This window comes from Hydra vulgaris, chromosome 08 (genome assembly GCF_038396675.1).
Source record: "Hydra vulgaris chromosome 08, alternate assembly HydraT2T_AEP".
NCBI lineage: Eukaryota > Metazoa > Cnidaria > Hydrozoa > Anthoathecata > Hydridae > Hydra > Hydra vulgaris.
In genome coordinates, this window is record NC_088927.1 from 22,115,462 (window position 1) to 22,127,864 (window position 12,403).

Genomic DNA, 12,403 nt, shown 5'->3' on the forward strand with positions numbered 1-12,403 from the left:
GCTCTGAAATCGTACTTTCAGTTGAAGAAACATATAATCTGCAACTTCTGGTGGAGTTTATTGTTGGTGTTTATGCGCCACTTTGGTTAGAAATCAAAGTAAAGTGGAAGTGGACTGAAGGACCTAATCATATACTCAAGCAGTTAAAACTTCTTTGACATTAAAGACTTAAAGTTAAAGACATTGTAATGCCCTACGTTTTATCTGCTTCATGGAATGCTCATAGTGAAAATGTTCTTCAAACGTTGTTATGTAGTCTAGAAAAAACAGAAAGACAATTTCAGTTGAAACAATTTTAAAATTAAGAGGAGATTTAAAATACGGAAACACTAGTGTAAGAAGTAGAAAACATCATAAACATAAAGAAAATGCTGAATCGCTTTTTGATCTAATTGATTGGAGCTTGGATGTACACGAACCTTTACTTACATGTTTATTGTCAAAGGATGAACTTTTAAAATACGATGATATTCCGATGTATGTACCTTGTTTTCCTGTTCATCGGCAAGCTATTGAACGATGTTTCCAAGAAGTCACACGAGCTTCTCAATCAGAATTTGGAAAAGATAGAAGAGAGGGGTTCATAAGAGCAACATTAGCACATGGAGAAATCATGCCCGTGAACCAATCAAAAAAAGATCTATTTGAATTAGTTTAAGCAATATTAATTTTTTGATGTTTTGCTTTGATTATTTATGATTACAGTAAATAAGTTGAACTTTAAATATATTGTATCTTTTAGATGACATTTTATATATTTTATTTATGACTTTATGAAGAGTAGCACCCCAAATTATGTTTTAGTTTAATGTCTATATTATACCTGTTTGTTTTTTGATGATTGCATCGCCATAGGCTTAAATAAAAGGACAGAGAAGTGCTAATTTGATGCATTTTTAGTAAAACTATCGTTTTTTAAATGCCCTGCGCCCACAATAGATATTTAAATGCCCTGCGCCCACAATAACTTTTTAGGAAAAAAAAATTATCTAAGTCTTTTCTAATATCCTAATACATAAAAAAAATATTACGCACGCTCTCATTTTTAAAATTTATATGTAGAATTTTTTTGTAAAATCCATAATGGTAGCCAACTTTTCTTACGTCTATCGTGTTTGTATAGCATTAAAAAAGTAGCACCGAATATATATTTATTTTTTTATGTCTATATTATGTCTGATTGTTTTTTAATAAATGCCTTTCCTTTGGCTAATATAAAAAAGGCCGAAAAATGCCAATATGATAAGATTTTCAAAAAGCTGACATTTTTCAAATGCCCTGCGCCCACACTAGATGAACTTTTTAAGAAAAAAAAATTATTCACGTCTCTTCTAATACCCTAATACATAAAAAAAAAGTTGCGCGCGCTCCGATATCCAAAATTTTAAAAGTACGACCCACCCTACTGTTTTCTGCAAACCACAACAAACTAACTTAGCGACGTCAGATCAAGAAAACTAGATAGAAACAAAAAAGAAACATAAAACCTTATGAGATTGTGATATGTCTAAACTTATCTAGTGGTATAGTTCAGTACATACAAACCAAGAATACATTTGTTACAAAAATACGCTAATACGTAATTTTGTGAATGTTTTTTTTTTTTTTTTTCCTTTACTTCAAAGGCATTGATGTCTACGTCGAGTTCCACTTCTTCTACTACTTCTTCGAGCCATAAAAATTATTTTATTAATAAAAAAAACAAATACGAATGTTTTTTAACATTTTTTAAAAGTAAATAGTCGTAAGCTTATACAAAATACAGTTCAAATATGGTTATTTTAACCAAAACAAAAACGTTGTATACGAAATATTTTTTTTGTTTTAATTATTTTGAAATTTTTTATATAACTGCGTTGTAATCTTCAATATTTAGCTCAGTTGGTTCAACCCAGAACAGGAGAAGACGAAAATTACACATATGCTCCTAACAAACTTAAATGATTATTTAAATTTGTTAGGAGCATATGTGTAATTTTCGTCTTCTCCTGTTCTGGGTTGAACCAACTGAGCTAAATATTGAAGATTCAGAGTCAGCAAACTTTTAAAAATTCTTGAAATTGAACAGTAATTTAAAACGAATTCTTTCCTGCAATAACTGCGGGGGGTTTGTCGTTAATGAAATTGTAATCGCTGGATGTGTCTACGACTAACGGTTCGGTTATATTTAATGTACCAAAATAACTTAAGGGCTTTTTAGTAAAAGTGTCGTCGTCGCTTGTATAAAAATCGGCAATATTAATATTTAAATTAGAAAAAGTGTTTCCTTTACACCAAGAAACATAACTTCGAAAGCAAAATTGTTGATCGTTTACTTTGTTAAGATCTGTTTCAAAAGTGTAGCCAGATGAATTAACAAATGTTCTTCTAAAATTATTAAAAGTAATTTTTTATATAACTGCAAGCTATTTCGGCAGGTGTTAAAAACGTTTTGCTTAAATGATCGTTTTCTTTTTTTGATTGCACTAAAAATAAAATGCGTTGAGGCACAACATCAACCGTTTTTATATTTCTTAAGTTAATGGCAACTTCAGTAGTACCTTCTACATTTGTAACGACTTGTTTGTAATGAGCAAAACGAAGTAAAGTATAAGGTTTGTCTTTTTTACTGTTAAGGTATAAGAATTTTTCTAATCACAAACTCGGTTATATTCTATATGTGCTACGAGAATAGTGGGATTTTTATTAGCAAAACCGACGTTGGCAAGGGCTGTTACGTCGGCTGTAGTATATTTTTTAATAAGTTCTAAAAGTTGATTCTTATCATTTTCTATGTAAAATTCGATTATAAGTTCATTTCCTTTATCTGTGATAGCTTTTAATTTGAAAAAATTCACATAAAAGACTCAAGGATACTGTAAATTTGCAACCTTTTTCTGCATTCATTAATGCGTTGTTTCCATTTTTTAGATTTGTTTGATAACCGGCAGCCACTCCGTTTATGGCTCTAATTAACTCTTTCGTTACCGATACCCCGCATAGCGGGTAATAAAAAATGTCGTTAAAATACCAGTACCCCGCATAGCGGGTGATGAAGAGTTTTGTTTTCTGTCGACCCCTTGTTTTTCGAGCGACTTTAAAACTTAGCTTAAGAGAAACTAGAATAATAATCTGATAATATATCGAAAACCGAATTAAAAAGGCTTTGTTTGATTAGCTGATATTCGATTTTGAAAAATGGCTAATTTATCGTCTTTACGCAAAAAAAAAATCTCAAATATGGACGAAATTTTAAACTTTATGCTTGAAGAAAGTGACGAAGATAGCAATAAAGATATTGATCTTGGTTATTCTGACTTTAGTAATGACGAGGATAATAATTTGATAGAATTTGAAGTTGAAAACATTATGACATCTACTAATATTCAAAGAAAAGTTAAAAATACAATTAAAAACATCAACAATGTTGATAAATTGGAAGCTGCTGTTCCTTTTTCTAATTCAATTTTGCCATTATTTAACGATACAGACAGTGAAAGCTCTGCTGCTTCAAGTACAAGTGACAGCGAAATTGAGACTTTTGTCACTTATAAAAAGAGCCCACGTACAAGAGGTGGAGGTACCAGGCGTGTACGTGTTCGAGGTGGTATTGGTATTAAATGTAACAAAGTAATTTTTGTTGAAAGTGTTACTGATTCTATGCATATTACTCATAGAGAAGCTATTACTGATGATGCTGCTTTCAATGTCAATATACTAAATAATGGTGTCCAAGGTAGTATACATAATCATCGTCGTGGTAGAGTTTGTAGTCGTGGTAAAGGTCGTAATCGTAGTCAAAAACCTCCTCTGTCAACTTGGGGGAAAGTTAATACAGATGTTCTTGTTAATTTAATGGATTTCTCTGAACTTTTTCAAGAAGGTTTAAATGTTAGAATGGGGCAAAACCCAACTAGTCTTGATTTTTTTGAACTCTATTTTCCAGTTGAACTTGTAACTTTATTAGTTGAAGAAACCAATCGGTATGCAAGGCAATTTTTTGCTGCCAATCCAGATAACTCTTCAATATGGGAGGAAACTAATGTTGCAGAAATTAAAACCTTTATTGCTGTTATTCTTTTAATGGGAATTATTTATAAACCTAAACTTAGTATGTATTGGTCAAAGGATGAATTGTATAATACTCCAATTTTTTCAGAAATTATCAATCGAAATCGTTTTAGTATGTTATTGAAGTTTTTTCATTTTAATAACAATGAAGATGAAAATTATGATGCAACTGATGATAACAGAGATCGTCTTTACAAAGTACGACCAGTCATAAACATTCTGCGTAACCGATTCAAAACTGTATACAATCCAGGAAAAAATCTCAGTGTTGATGAATCGCTTGTCCTTTATAAAGGTCATTTACATTTCCGTCAATATATTAAAACCAAGCGTGCCCGTTTTGGTATAAAGTTATATGAACTAGCAACTTCAGAAGGAATAACACTAGACTTCCTTGTATACTGTGGGAAAGGAATGTTTGCTGATTATGATATAAATGACCAGATGCCTTCATCTGCAAGAATACCATCTGTGCTGATGGAACCCATTATTGGTAAAGGCCACACTCTTTACACAGATAATTATTACACAAGTACAACACTCGCAAAGTATTTTGCGAGTGTTGTACTTGTGTAATAATTATCTGACACATCTATGTGGCACAATTAGGTCAAATTAGATAACAAGACACATCTATGTGGCACAATTAGGTCAAATCGATTTAATTATTCAAAAGATATTCTTATTGAGGTTTCAAAAAAAGGAGATGCAGTTTTTCATAAAAATAATGATGCAAATAGTCAAATGCTGGCTAGCAAATTCCGTGCATCAAATGATAAAGCTTTAGGTAAACAAAAAGTTGTCTACATGCTGTCAACATGTCACCAACCATTTATGAGAATTATTGAAAACACTCGTGGTTTGAATATTCAGAAACCTATTTGTGTAAAAGAATACAATAGCCACATGGGTGGTGTAGATCGTGTTGACCAACAACTCCAGAGCTTGAATCTGTTACGGAAAACTTACAAGTGGTATCGGAAACTAGCATTTAGGCTTCTTTCTCAGGGTATTTTAAATAGCCATAAAATTTTTGTAAAGTACACTTGTCACAAGAGTACCACTTTCTTAGATTTTCTTCACGACACAATTAAGTTAACGTTTTTGTCTTCACCAAAGTTAAACAAAACACTTGTTCCTGATGATACTATACACCGGCTTACTGGACGTCACTTTCCAGGAACTAAACAGCCATCACACGATGCAACAGACAGACGCCCATCTAAATTATGCAGAGTTTGCTATGCACGAGGAATTTTTAACAACAATGGCAAACCACTAAAAACTGTACATGTATGCAAAACCTGCCCGGGTGAGCCAGGGCTGCATATTGATAGCTGCTTTGAAATTTATCACAGTGCTGGATTTAGTGTAAAAATTAGTATATACACATATTTTTTTATTTGACATGTCTTAGTGATGTTACATTTTGATTTTGTTATTGTTATTTGTTCTTTTTTGAAGAAAGCATTAAAATTGAAACTTTAGACTAAAGTCTCACGAATCTAATAAATATAATAACTTAGGATAAATTGATGTTGAGGATTTGAAACTTTTCAGAATTACTTATTATATATGTCTGATTGTTGACTCCAAATTTGAAAATAATCTGTTAAAAATAAGATACATTTTTATTTAATTGATTTTACAATTAAAATATTTTTTATTTTTTAAAATCCGCCATTATTGATCATAAGACCTGATAAAACTTTTTTTTTTTTCATTTTATGAAAGATAAATTACTAAGTTAAAAAGGGGCCCATTTTTAAGGAAATTGAACATTTTTTAAACCTATAATATAATTGTGATGGTAGTTGGGTTAAAACATCACTTTTTGTCACGGTAATATAAGGTTGCCGAGCCCGGTAACGAAAGGGTTAAAGCGTTAGCGTCGGCCGATTGAACAAGAGTTATTGCTTTTTCATAAGTGGCGTCATGGTTAAGATCGTTGACTTCAACTAATCCTAAATTATAATTATTTCTTCTCTAATTTTTTTAAAATAGCTTTTTTTAATTAGTAGAGCTTTAAATCAATCGAAAGCGCGATTTGATGCCGCGTTGTTTGCGCAAGTAGTATTAATTTTTTTAAAATTTGGATAAACTTTCATATTTTTGTATAAATGGAAAGCGATGTTTGATACAAAACATAATTTACATACTAAATGTTATCATCACGGACATTTTCAAATTTTGTAAGCGTGTTTAAGTTTTTATAAGTGTGCAAATCAAATTTTAACTGGTAATCTTGCGGTATATTCCATTCCTTTAATTTAATTGTAAAAGTAATTAAATTTGCTAAATCTAAAGTTTGATCGTGAGTAAATTTTTGATAATTGGTAGCTATATTTTCATCTTGAGCTTGAGCGGTCATAAAACCAGGATGGTTTTTGTTTAATATACCATTATATTCTGCGCTTATATTGCCGCTTGTAACTTCTTGCAACCAAAGATTTTCGTCTTTAGCTCTTGCTAAAACGTTTTCAATCGTATCCGAGTCAGAAGAGTTTTTTTTTAAATGATATTTTTTTGTTTTTAACGTCTTTTAGAGCTTGAGTGTAAACAAGTTTAATCAAGCTTTTTTTATTCAATTTTTCTTTTTTTTTCACCAGTATTCTGCATAAGGGAGCTAGATAGAATGTCTCTGTTGAATAATACAATATCGGCATGAACAGTGAAAAGCGTCAAATGCGTTTACTTCTTGAAAACATTGAGAACAAACGTGAAAAGGAACATTTACTTTATTATTTGGCGAATTTTTTTTAAGTATTTCTTCTCATCTTCTTCTGAACTTTCGCTTTCTTCTTCCGAAAATTTTCATTTTGGTTTTTCTTTATAAACATTTTTTCTGACAATTTTTTTTGTTGAGGTTTTTCTTCTTCTTCACATTTTTTTTTTGTTTTAATTTTTTGAAATATTTGCATTTTATATCCAATTCTGATTTAATGTTTAAAACGTCAAATTTGATAGAATATTGCGAGAATTGATTTTGAAGATGGTTTATATGATTTTTAATTTAATTTAGTTGATCTTTATGCTAAAATTTTTATTGTGTCTTCCTTTAGCGCAAAAAGGAGCCATTTTTTTTGTTTGATAACAAAAAATAACATATTCATTCTTTTTATAATTTTTAATATAAACAAGTAAATTAAGTCTGATCATTTTATTCTAATCAAATAGGTTTATTTCTAATTTTATTTGTCGTTATTTCCAAAGAAGTTAATTTTAAAACGGTATTATTTGAATTTTCAAGGAAGGGTTGAAAAAAACTTTACAACTTAGATTACTAAAGCCGAGTGGGTCTTTTTTAAAGTTAAAAAAAGACCATTTTGTATCTTTCCAATACGTAATGTCGTAAATGTTGAACGTTGTTAATTGTTTATATCGTTAGTGTTAAACCTTGAATTCAGATTTGTGAATTTTAGTAAAATCAATATTGACTGTCATCAGCATAGACTCGTTAAAGTCAGCAAAATTCAAAAAAGCGACAATGCTAGGTTCATAATTTCTATTCGTGCACATTCCGCAATTTGTAGCTTGATCGCATTTGATAAAAATATGGAACCAGTTGTTGTAGGAAAATTAGAAATGGCGTTATTAAAATTACTTATTTGCATTAAAGTGCATCTTGAAGTAGGAATATTTTCTTTTCTAAATTAAAATCTGGATTCATAACGCTAGTCACGTTTTGATCAACTTCCATACCAAACAGATTTATTTCGTTTGTTAAACTATATTGATCTCTTTGTAAAAGAAAAGTATAAGGCACTAGATTGTTTATAATCGGTTGATACATTTTTAAAATAATAATTTTTAATGGGAAACTGACACTGAAGTTTGTATTTCAGCCATGTTGCTATTTGTTTGATAAATATGTTGACCGTTAAGCAAAGTGCGATAAAATATCAACTTAGTTGCGTCTTTTTCAACCACGTTTTATAACTAGGTGTAGTGAATCTTTCCAAAGAAGCAGTAGTAACAAGATACTTCGATAGTAGGAGAATAAATAGGTTTGGTTTGCTAGCAGTATAATAAAACTTCAATAAATATTCCTGCGTTATATTTTGTGATCAAAGTTAAATCTGCTGTTTTATTTTATGAATGTCTTCAGGTAAGTTGGAATGTAAAACTTGAAACAGTTTGTCAGAAAGATCAGAAGTGCCTATTGAACCGACTTGATAATCGATTTAATAAGGTGAATAGAAATTGATTTTTATTTTTATTCATTAATTTATCTCGTATTCAAAATAAGTCTTTCAAATACGATATAAACTAATTTTTATTGGCGATGATAATTGTCTTTTGAACGAAGGCAAACACAAAAATGTATATTAAAATTATTGATAGCAAAGGAATGGAAGAAGGAATCCCATAATATTGACTAGTGCCGAACTTTTTGTAATAAAAGCAGTTAGTTCCTTCGTTAACAAAGTCATTAAAATTAATACTATTTAAATTTACTTTGGGTAATTGTTTGGCAAGTTATAATTTATACTTTCAGTAAAAATATCCAAGACTCTCTTTTTGGCCCTATGATTTGATTGACATTAAAAAAAGATATAGATAAATAAGATAACGGTATGTTTTTCAAAGCAAATCGATAATATTTTCTTGCGCTCGTTTTTGGAAAAAAATTTTAATAAAAACTTGATTTGATTGAAATTTTTTTTAGTTTGAATAAAATTCATTATATTATTCTTTAAATAAAAACAGACAAATAAAACAGTAAGAAAATAATTTCAGGAAAAATGATGCTTGAAAGAGTTTAAATGCTGCTTGCTTTAAAGTTTGTCAAAATTGTTTTGAAGTTATTGATAAGTACATACGTCATTATTGCTAGCCTAAATGAGAATCAAAGAATCTGGCACCTTATCTCTTAAATAAAGATATTAAAGTAAAATTCTTAAAAAATATATTTATTTAAAAGTTATTAATAAGACTATTATTGAAAATCTGAATGTTTCTTATTATTATCCTATTTATAAAACCAATTTTTAGTCCATTTGTTTGGGTTTAAAGCTAAGTAACGACCAATATTCTGAAAGATATATACTCAAACAATGATATGGTTAAAGGTGAAAAAATACTGATTTTACTGGTATGCTATAAATCTTGCTTGCTTTGTATTAAATCATATTAAATCTAATGTTCTGTTTAATAAATCCAAAAGTCGAGTTATTAGGTTATTTAATGAATAATAATATTCAAAACTTTTTAAGATTTTTAATTCCATATAAATTCTAGAAATAAAGATGTACCTGCAAAGAGTAATAAAGGTACAATCTTAGGAAGTTTCTCACAAGTATTGTTAGTTTAAAGTTAATTTGGTGTTATGGTTTCGTTTTGTTTTCAATGAATAAGATTATCTTTGAACTTTTTATCTTGATTATTGCACATCAATTAAATGTTTTCAATTTTGGTTTGTAGTGTTGAGAAGTGCAATAAGTTATAAGAACAATATAAACAATCATTAGAGTATGAGAATAACCATAACATAATTACCTTTGTAAACTTTTTTACAAAAAACAAGTATTTGTGTCTTTATTTATTTTTTCTGTTTATATTAAGTACTATTTTAGTTTCAGTAAAGAAGATATTTTAATACCATATGAAAAATTAAAAAAATCATCTCAGACAAATAAATTTATTCAGTTTTTGCTATTACAAAATTAAAATAGATTTGCAATTAAAAAAAAGGTTCATTCTAAAACTTTATGTCCTGATTTGTGAATATTAATTGAATATTTTAAATTTTGGTTTGTAGTAGTTTAGAAAAAAGTACTCGTAAAGATAACTCTGAAAATCTATTTTTAAATTCAGCCATCAGGTAAGAGTTGCATTGATCACAAAAGCAAAGTTTAAATTTTTAAACTGTTTTATCAAACTATTAAATTCAAACTTAGTAAAAAAGTTTCACCTCGAATGATCGTTGCTGCCAAATGTTTGATAGAAAAATCAAAAAGAAAGTAATTAATGCTTCTATTCTAGTAACACTATTAGAGTTTATTTAGCTATTTTATTGTAAGTTGATGGTTCTTATTTTTTAGAACAAATACCATTTTGAAAAAAGTTTCGAATTTAAAAGTAGATTGATGTTGCTTAGGTGTTATAAAAAAATTATTTTTAAAAGTGAGATGTTTTAATGTTCTTTTAATGTTGGTTTATAGTGATTCTGAAAGCAATAATTTGACAATTGCTAGTGAAACTCCACTTACAACGTAAGTTTATTGCTTAGTTATATTGTATACTTTGATAAAGAAAACAAAAAAAAACCGAACTATGTTATTTCTTTTGCTTTGCTTTTTATTTTGTTGCCGAATTGTTTAAAAAATATTTCTAGACTAATTTTTATTTCATGAGCAATAAAACATGGAAAATGCTGGTTTTCTAAAAATATTTTTTTAAAGTTTTCTATATTTATAATTAAAAAACTTTGATTTTCATAAAAATAATAATAATTAAAAAGTTATTAGGTTTGTAGGTGATTGCAACAGAGCACTTGGTAATTCAAAAGAGTTGTTAATTCAAGTATTAGGTTGATAAAGTTAGTGACTTTGCTTGTAGTTTACTCATGTTTTTCCAATTTAAAAATTCTTCAGAAATATATATCTGATTGATAGTGGCTTAACCTTTTTTCGAATTTTGTTTATAGTGGCTTAAAAGAGAGCAATGTGGTTGATTGGGCATGTAGCCAATATTTGAAGTAAGAATAATTCCTAATTAGATATTTAGCTTTGAAGATTTAACGAAAATAATTAATGAAGATACGAATTTTGAAGATATATTTCAAAAAAAGTAAGTTTAAAAACCTTAAATATAACAAAGCAAAAGAAAAAAAAAACTTATCTAAACTGATTAAATGTTGTGTGTACTGATCAAGTTTTTTTATTTGATTTGTAGTGCTTAAGAGCAGTGCACTGAGTTTGATGGACAAAATATTCAAGCATTAAAGTATGTGATTCACATACTTTAATACTTGAATAGTTTAATTATATTATAATTAATAATATAATAATAGTCAATTTAATAATAATTCATAACATTTATGACTTCAACAAAAAAGGGTTGTATATTCTTTTATATGTATGTATTCAATATTTTTGTTTACATCAGTAATTTTTTTAATTTTACCAACAAAAACAATAAAATTCAATGTAATAGAGAAACACTTTCAAAAAGTTCATCACAAATATAGTAAGTTTTTTGTTTTATTGCTGTAACTGTTAATTTGATTTTGATTTGAAATAAAGTGACAAGTTGCCCTTAAACTTAATACCCTGATTTATGCATATTAGTTAGAAGTTGTTAATTTTATTTTGTAGTGGTTTAGTAGAAAGTACTTGTGTAAAAAGTGCTGGGAGGGTAATTGGTAATGCTCATGATGTGATGCTTTTAATGATGATGATAATGATGATATCGATGATGATGATGATGTTGGTGATTATATACCTTCTGAGCAAAAAAGCGACAAAGTAACATTAAAAAAATTTTCTTTATTCAAGATGTGTTAAATGATTTTGATCTTAATCTTAAGTACTTGATAGAGCTAGAAAAAGTAGATTCATTGAAAAGATTAACAATAATGTTAAAAAGATTTATTTGCCTCAACAAACCCAACAAAATTACTCCTTGAAAACGACACAAATGTAATTTAAACATTCTTCAGGTATATTGTGTAAACAGACAACTAGAAGCTGGTTCAATTAAAACATACTTGAATTCTTTAAAAGATTATGGTTCTTATCTTATAAAATCAAACTATCGAGAATTTGACTTATATTTTGAAATTATATCTCAATCTATTTTTAAAACTTGAGAAAAAATTACCGAGCTAAAGTTAGTATTAAGCAATGAAGTGTCTGGACGTCCGGCAACAGGACGAATTTATTTAGCACCATTTGTCTGGCGATTGTAGCACGTGATCGCCGTATAAAGTGTAATTTGTAGAATTTATACATGGTGTTAGTAATTCCAAAGATGGTTGCGGAATTTCATGTGGGTTACCAATTTACTTCAATTAAAAAAATCTTGGATACTTTACAAAGTTACGTGAAAAATATCTTGTCCATTATAATAAAAGAAATACAAGAATTATATCCGGTTTCAAAAAGCAATTTCCGTCAAAAGAAACATCTCCATATTCCTGACTGCGTTACGTATAAAGAAATAGGATTTATCTACATCCACGGTGGGAAGAAGTTAAAATCCACCGCTGTTACAAGACAAAAAGCAAAGGTATGCTTAACTTATTTAATTTTATATCTGCTTTTATGTATTAAATTACAAATTCCACCTGTGATAATTTTATCATTAATTTTACCTTACTTTACTTATATTTAACAAACATAATTCATAT